The sequence below is a fragment of the Zea mays genome, chromosome 9 (assembly GCF_902167145.1).
Source record: "Zea mays cultivar B73 chromosome 9, Zm-B73-REFERENCE-NAM-5.0, whole genome shotgun sequence".
Lineage (NCBI taxonomy): Eukaryota > Viridiplantae > Streptophyta > Magnoliopsida > Poales > Poaceae > Zea > Zea mays.
In genome coordinates this window covers 1,910,736-1,917,389 of record NC_050104.1, presented here as the reverse complement: position 1 = coordinate 1,917,389, position 6,654 = coordinate 1,910,736, and the positions used below count along the sequence as shown (strand labels likewise).

At 42.1% G+C, this 6,654-nt stretch overlaps 1 pseudogene across 1 annotated transcript; it reads left to right on the top strand.

Annotated features, from left to right (window-relative positions):
* Positions 1-122: 122 nt before the first annotated feature.
* Positions 123-5,793, top strand: LOC103637777 (polY superfamily pseudogene; annotated as a pseudogene). The gene is made up of 12 exons (NR_161387.1): positions 123-1,150; positions 1,248-1,315; positions 2,496-2,584; positions 2,673-2,889; positions 3,332-3,475; positions 3,566-3,677; positions 3,785-4,194; positions 4,392-4,495; positions 4,656-4,775; positions 4,997-5,048; positions 5,230-5,323; positions 5,485-5,793. The product of NR_161387.1 is annotated as a polY superfamily pseudogene (transcript).
* Positions 5,794-6,654: the final 861 nt, after the last annotated feature.

Genomic DNA, 6,654 nt, shown 5'->3' with positions numbered 1-6,654 from the left:
TGGAGCAAAGTTTTTTTTATTAATTTGTAGCATTTTTTTGCCTAAAGATTCCTTGTGATAGAAGTATAGTATCTCTACTACTTATCTCTACTATCTCTTAAGCATCTATTGTAGGCGTCCACATTGCCTACGGTTCTGCCGTTCTGCATCCCGCTCGCCGCGCTCGTCTTCCCCACGCGCTGTGCCCGCCTGCCATCAACGCGCACGCCCACTTCCATCCATGGCCTTTCATTCGTAAAACATGCCTCCCCCAGGTGCCCCTTCCATCCATGGCGTCGCCGCGGTGAAATCCTGTCCCCCAGAAACCGCGCCTCCCCCAGCATTCCATCCATGGCGCACGCACCACACCCTCCTCCCCCTCTGCACGCCGCCATCAACACCTACAGTCGCGTCGCTCCACGGATCCCCCACCCTCCTCCCCTCTGCTCCCCGCCATCAACGCGCACTGCCTGCGTCGCAGATCCGGATGCCGTAGATCCGGATGCCGCGGATCCGCCTATCCACCATAAATGCGATCCGTGGATCCACGCGCGCCCACCCCGCCACGCTTTCTCCGCGACACCTGCCTCTCCCTGCCGCGACATGTGCCACATGGACGTCGCGCTCACCCCCACGCGCTCCCCGTCCTGCAGCCCCCGTCGCGAGTTGCCCGTGACCCCTGCATTTGCTTGCCGTGACAGGCGATGCGCGGACGCCACACGCGCCCAGCTCGCCCACACCGTGCCAGCCGCTGCCACCCATCAAAGCCGCCCCCAGCCGTGACGTGCGATCGACGGCCGGAGCAGCCAAATCTACCGGGCCGATGACTGAATCGACTGGCACAGCGACCAAATCTACTGTCGGTGGGCAGCAGGCGATCCCCTAGAGGCCGGATCGGTGATTGGGGACTTGGAGGCGTGGGCTGCTGCTGGGGTTTCGATGGAGGCTACCGGCGTGAAGCATTGGCCACCGAGTGCTGCACGCCAACAGCCAACAGGGGGTACCGTGCAGGTGGGCAGAAGCAGCCAGCGACAACAGTAGGGCACAGGTAAAACGATCCCCCCACTTTAGAAATTGCAATCCCTATTTTGATCCTCGGATGTGCGCCATCCACCCCTGGTCCATGGATGTATTTTCAATGAATTGGCTATCCTAGCTACAAGAAGAAATGGTAAGTTGAACTGAGTTAGAAGATAACTGATTTTTCAGCGTGGATAAATATTGTTTCTAACCAAGCTTTCTATCCTATATTTGCATGCTCTTCAAAGGGATTTATATGGACCTTCCAAATACACTAGACATTTGCAAGCAACCAAAGATACTCTCAGAGAAGAAGGTTTGCCTTGCCTTGAATACTTCTTGACTTATACAGACATTGTTGAGAAACAGACTAATACAGACATTGTTGATCTTGCACTTGCATGCCTCTATGTAATAGGCTAAACTAAGCAGCATTGTACAGGATACTGGTACTTTTGCACTTGCACTGTCTCTTCTTGCTAGGTAGAGTCCTACCCCATAGTCTGGAACTAGAAGAATTCTGATTTTCCTTTTAGGAATCAATGTCTATTTGAGCTTTGTTTGGTCAGAAATGCATTTGGATTTTCTACAAATTCCAGTTTTTCACATTACCATCTACTTGTTATACGTTGTTAGTTGGATTTTCATCGAGACATGGACATATCGATGTCTAACAACTAATGAAGCTAACGTACTTGGTAAACCCCTTCTGTCGTTACCTCACATTCCCAGATAGGAAAATTTCTCCATCTGATGATGACTGGGACATGGCTGCAGCAATTTTTCAGTGCTTGAAAAAGTTTTATGATCTTACCGAGTTGCTCTTTGGTACTTCATTTCCAACTTCAAATCAATTTTTATAGAGGGTTTTGTGAGATAAAGGATTTGCTAGAAAATGGTGTGTTCATGAAGTACGTACATAACTGATTGGCGACTGCTAAAGAAAATCCCTATATGGCATGTTTGTACTCTCTTCTCTAAAACTAAAAGTGATCCGAGAGCATGACAGAGTTTAGTAGAAGCTAAAGAAAATTACTCCATCTATTTCACACATAGCGTGCTTGCACATAATAGCGTCGTTTAGACGGTGTTCTATAGTTGCCTAGCATCTGAGCTCTTTAGTTTATGTTTATTTGTCCATACTGTAAAAGTCTATGTATATCAAGGTTACCACATTAGATGGCTTCAAGAAAGCTGTAACAGCACAGTTGAAAGGTTGCACCAATAGTAGTTGTAGCTGATTTATCTTGGTTTTGCATGATTTAGGAAACTTGGCACACACATATAGGTAGTGTCGTAATTGGTTTTGTATGTATTAACAAATATCAACTCCCAAATGGCATAAATAATAGGGAAATGGGGACATTATAAAAAGCACCATGCGTTGTCAATAGGACACACTAAATTGGATGTGTGAATTATGTTGGTTGATGGTTCAATCTCTCAAACTCTATGCTTTGCATGTTTGTGTCACTACATAACATGTTTTCTTTCAGGTTGTGAACACACATCTGCAGAGATAAAAAGGAGTGCCATCAATGGCAGCCACAGATTGGGCATGAAGTGTATCCACTATGAGATCAATGTGTTGCTTTTTCGTGTTTAATAATTTGAGTTATAATATATGGTTTGCTTCTAATGTTTTTTATTTATTTTTTATTTTGGCAATGCAGGGGACATAACTCCTCCAACAGGGATTAGGCAGGCTATGGAGATGCAGGCTGAAGTAGAAAGGAGAATATGTGCCCAAGTCCTTGAATCAGAAGGGAAGAAACAAGCCCAAATCCTTGAATTAGAAGGGAAGAAAACTGCCCAGATCCTTTAATCCGAAGGCGACGACTTCATAACCCTTTTTATCTTTTAGCTCAATCAGGAGCTTCACGGTGCCAGGTCTTCATTTGAGCAAGCTCATTTCAATCTGGTGTATAATCCCTCCTTTTTTGAAACTGCTACTCTTAGCCACTACTAACTGAAACTGCTACTAACTGAAGCCTCTAACACAAATGCCTTGAGAATACCAGAGAGAAAGTAGGAGCTGACATTTCTCACACTGGTCAGGCATTTCCATTGAATTTTACTCTATATTTAATTGTTTTTTCCTGGGCTCACAAAGAGCAGAAGACATATCTTAATGAGCTCCAAAAGAAAACACCACCAGAGAGATGATATTTTATTAAACACATGCCCACACAAAAGAACTCCATATGTACCTCATCCCTATATGACAACAGTGATGTGGCTGACCCTGAAATTCATGCTGTTTTTTTTGACCATATCCTAGCCAAAAAACATCACTATTACTTTTAACTACCCTCCTTTTGGTGCTTTTCAGTTTGATCATCTGCTTTACTGCAGTCGAGCAGCGGAGGAACTCGGCGCTCAGGGGACAACCAACCGTCGTGGTGCAGTACAATGGCTGGAAAGGCGGCGGCTTGATTGCCGTCAGCTACGAGGCTCGTGGATTTGGTGTGAAGAGGCGAGTGCCCTTCATTTCTTCGTCAACAGTCCCGTCTAATTGGAATTTGCTTAGGTCGTAACTTCTGACGAAATGGTTGTGCTTATTCAGGTCCATGCGCGGAGATGAGGCCAAGAGGGTCTGTCCTGGTATTAATCTTGTTCAGGTCCCAGTGGCGCGTGGCAAGGCTAACCTTAATCTTTACAGAAGTGCTGGTGTTGAGGTTGGTTCACCATCGCTGACTAATTTACTACAAGTTATAATTGCGCAGGACTTACATGGCATATTATTATAGAACAATAAGTCTATATTTTGCACCTGAACTTTCAGGTTGTTGCAATCCTTGCAAGCAAAGGGAAGTGCGAGCGGGCATCCATCGACGAAGTTTATCTTGACCTTACTGATGCAGCAAAGGAAATGCTCTTACAAGCTCCCCTAGATTCACCAGAGGGGATTTTTATGGAGGCGACAAAGTCAAATATCTTGGGCCTTCCGGCTGTAAGAACGCTCTCACAGTTAGATTTGTTACTGCTCTGCTATTTGATGTAGCATGGTCATAGGCCATGATATATTCAGAATGCCAGCGAGAAGGAAAAGAATGTGAGGGCATGCTTTGTCAATCAGAAGCTGATTACCAGGACAAGTTACTGGCATGTGGAGCTATAATTGTTGCACAGTTACGAGTCAAAGTTCTGGAGGAAACCCAATTCACATGCTCTGCTGGGATTGCTCACAATAAGGTTTATAATGAGTCGTAATAGTGAGTAGATGCTTTTCTTTCTGTTGACAAAAATGTTCAGTAGCCCATGGTTATTATCGTGTTAGTTTTGTTGTGCTCAGGAAATCAGCTAAGGTTCCTGTTTTTCTGTTTTCTGCATTCCTTTATTCCTTTCTCTTGCTATCTTAGTTTTCCACTCATTGTTCTTATACTGTGCAGATGTTAGCTAAACTTGTCAGTGGAATGTACAAGCCTGCTCAGCAAACAGTTGTCCCTTCTTCATCAGTTCAAGACTTACTAGCATCACTACCTGTGAAAAAGATGTAATGATCTACCTCTAACAAGATGCCTCTGTCCTTTATGGTTCTTGCTTTCCTGGGAAAAGTTTTTGAGACTTTGTGTCACTATTAGATCATAGAACATTGTGCTTTAGTTGGAACTCTGCATGTGAAACTGAATAGTGAGAATAACCATATTGTTCAGGAAACAACTTGGTGGTAAGCTTGGAAGTTCCTTGCAGGATGATCTTGGGGTTGAGACAATTGGTGATCTCCTAAGTTTTACAGAGGAAAAATTACAAGAGCAGTATGGAGTAAATACTGGGTAATTATGTTCATGCTTTATTAATGTGTTATTATTTGGTTTACCTTGATTACTTGGCTTCTTCGATATTATCAAATCTGGCCATATGAATGTAATGTATGTTCTCCAGGGCAGAAAGTTGCACATTAGGTAGGTTGTCAGTTCTTGCTTCAGGAACTATTTTGTTTTTATTTTTCTTACCATAACATGCTTTAGGATTTTTGCTGCTGAAACCATTTCAGGTTTGACCATATAATATATCTCCCTACTACTATATAAGCATGGTGTGTAATGGTAAGTAATCGGAACAGAAAAATTCTGTACTGAAAATATTTTTGGAGCAACATTATCATCAGATGAGAACCTTTCTGTTGCTTTTGTATTGTTCTTATGTCATTCCATTGCTTTTGTGACAATACTTTTATATCAATGGGATGCCCGTGATTGCTAAATTGGGTTATTTTTGTGCTTCCAGGGTTTGGAAAAGGTTCTGGACGGACACATGGTCAAAGTCTGCAATGATCAGTACAGTTTGACTGACAAATATACTGATGGTTGGCTGTCTTCAGGTATTCTCGTTTGAACATTATAGCACTATATGCTGCCCCCTGATAATGTGACAAGTATTGGATTGTCGTATGGAAAGATGCTTTGTTGTTTTGGTTCTTACATAAATAGTATCTTTAAATAAATGTTTTTGTATTTAATACTTGTTTTTGTTCTTTTTCAGATTGTAGAACAACTCTTTTTAAATAAACACCTCAAAGAGTAAAGCTGACACCCATCCACGATCATCACGCTGCTTGTGACGATCGTCGTTCTCTTCCGTCGCTAAAACGTAGTGAGTTCTCTGCTTCGTCGAGTCACGCCCTCATGGGTTGCTCGTGTTCATTGTTGTTTGATCTGTCAGAAAAATCCCACGTGTATTTGTTTATAGATAGATTACACTAATTATTAAAACGGGTGAAATTCATTCACGCTGCAAAGTTGTACATAGTGCGTTGGAATTTATTTGAAAGTAAAGCTGTACATAGTTTTTGACTTGGTCAATTGTTTGGTCCTTATGGGCGATGTCTCTCGACAAGTCTATAAATTCTCTCGAGGTGAATGCTAGGATTCTAATATTGAATGAATACATTGTTATTTATTTACCACATCGCAACTTTCACAATGGTATCACCTTTTTTAATTGTGCTTATGCACTCGATTGCTTAATCGTTCGCCGCCTTACCGGTGCCTAGCAACAACTATAGCTCTTGACCCGTACGAGTCATAGCAGGTCCCTCTCAAATAATTTATGTGTCGTCGCAACACACGGATATTGTATTAGTTATATATAGAAGTCTGTATGATACTGATGGTTGCAATGTAGTGGACATTTGTACATAAAATATCATAGTATTATATGTTTCCGTTGCAACGCACGGGCACTCACCTAGTATTATAAAAATATCACAAGTATCGTGTGATAATCACACACTTGATCAAGGCCTTGCAATAATAATAATAATTTTGATTTTGTGAGAATTTCGTACATGGCTCGTTTTTTTGCTGATGAATCCTTTAATCCATGACAAATTCTAGGTGACATAATTAGAAAACGTCACAAATATGGTTTTGTGACTTTTTTTCTAATCCATGACAAATTTTGTGACCCACATTAGAAGAGAGCGCTTGAGAGTATCAAAATTCATCACAATCATGGCTTTGTGACGGTTTTTTTTGCTAATCCATGACAAATTTTATCTGTCATTGATTAAGAGATTTCTTGTAGTAGTAAGTGTAGCTTATGCACACGTACATGAGAACACGGTGAAATGGAGTAATAAATGAATATATAAACCAGTTCTGTATGCAACTGCAAACAAATCATATACTGCATGTTTTTGAAGCAATTTAA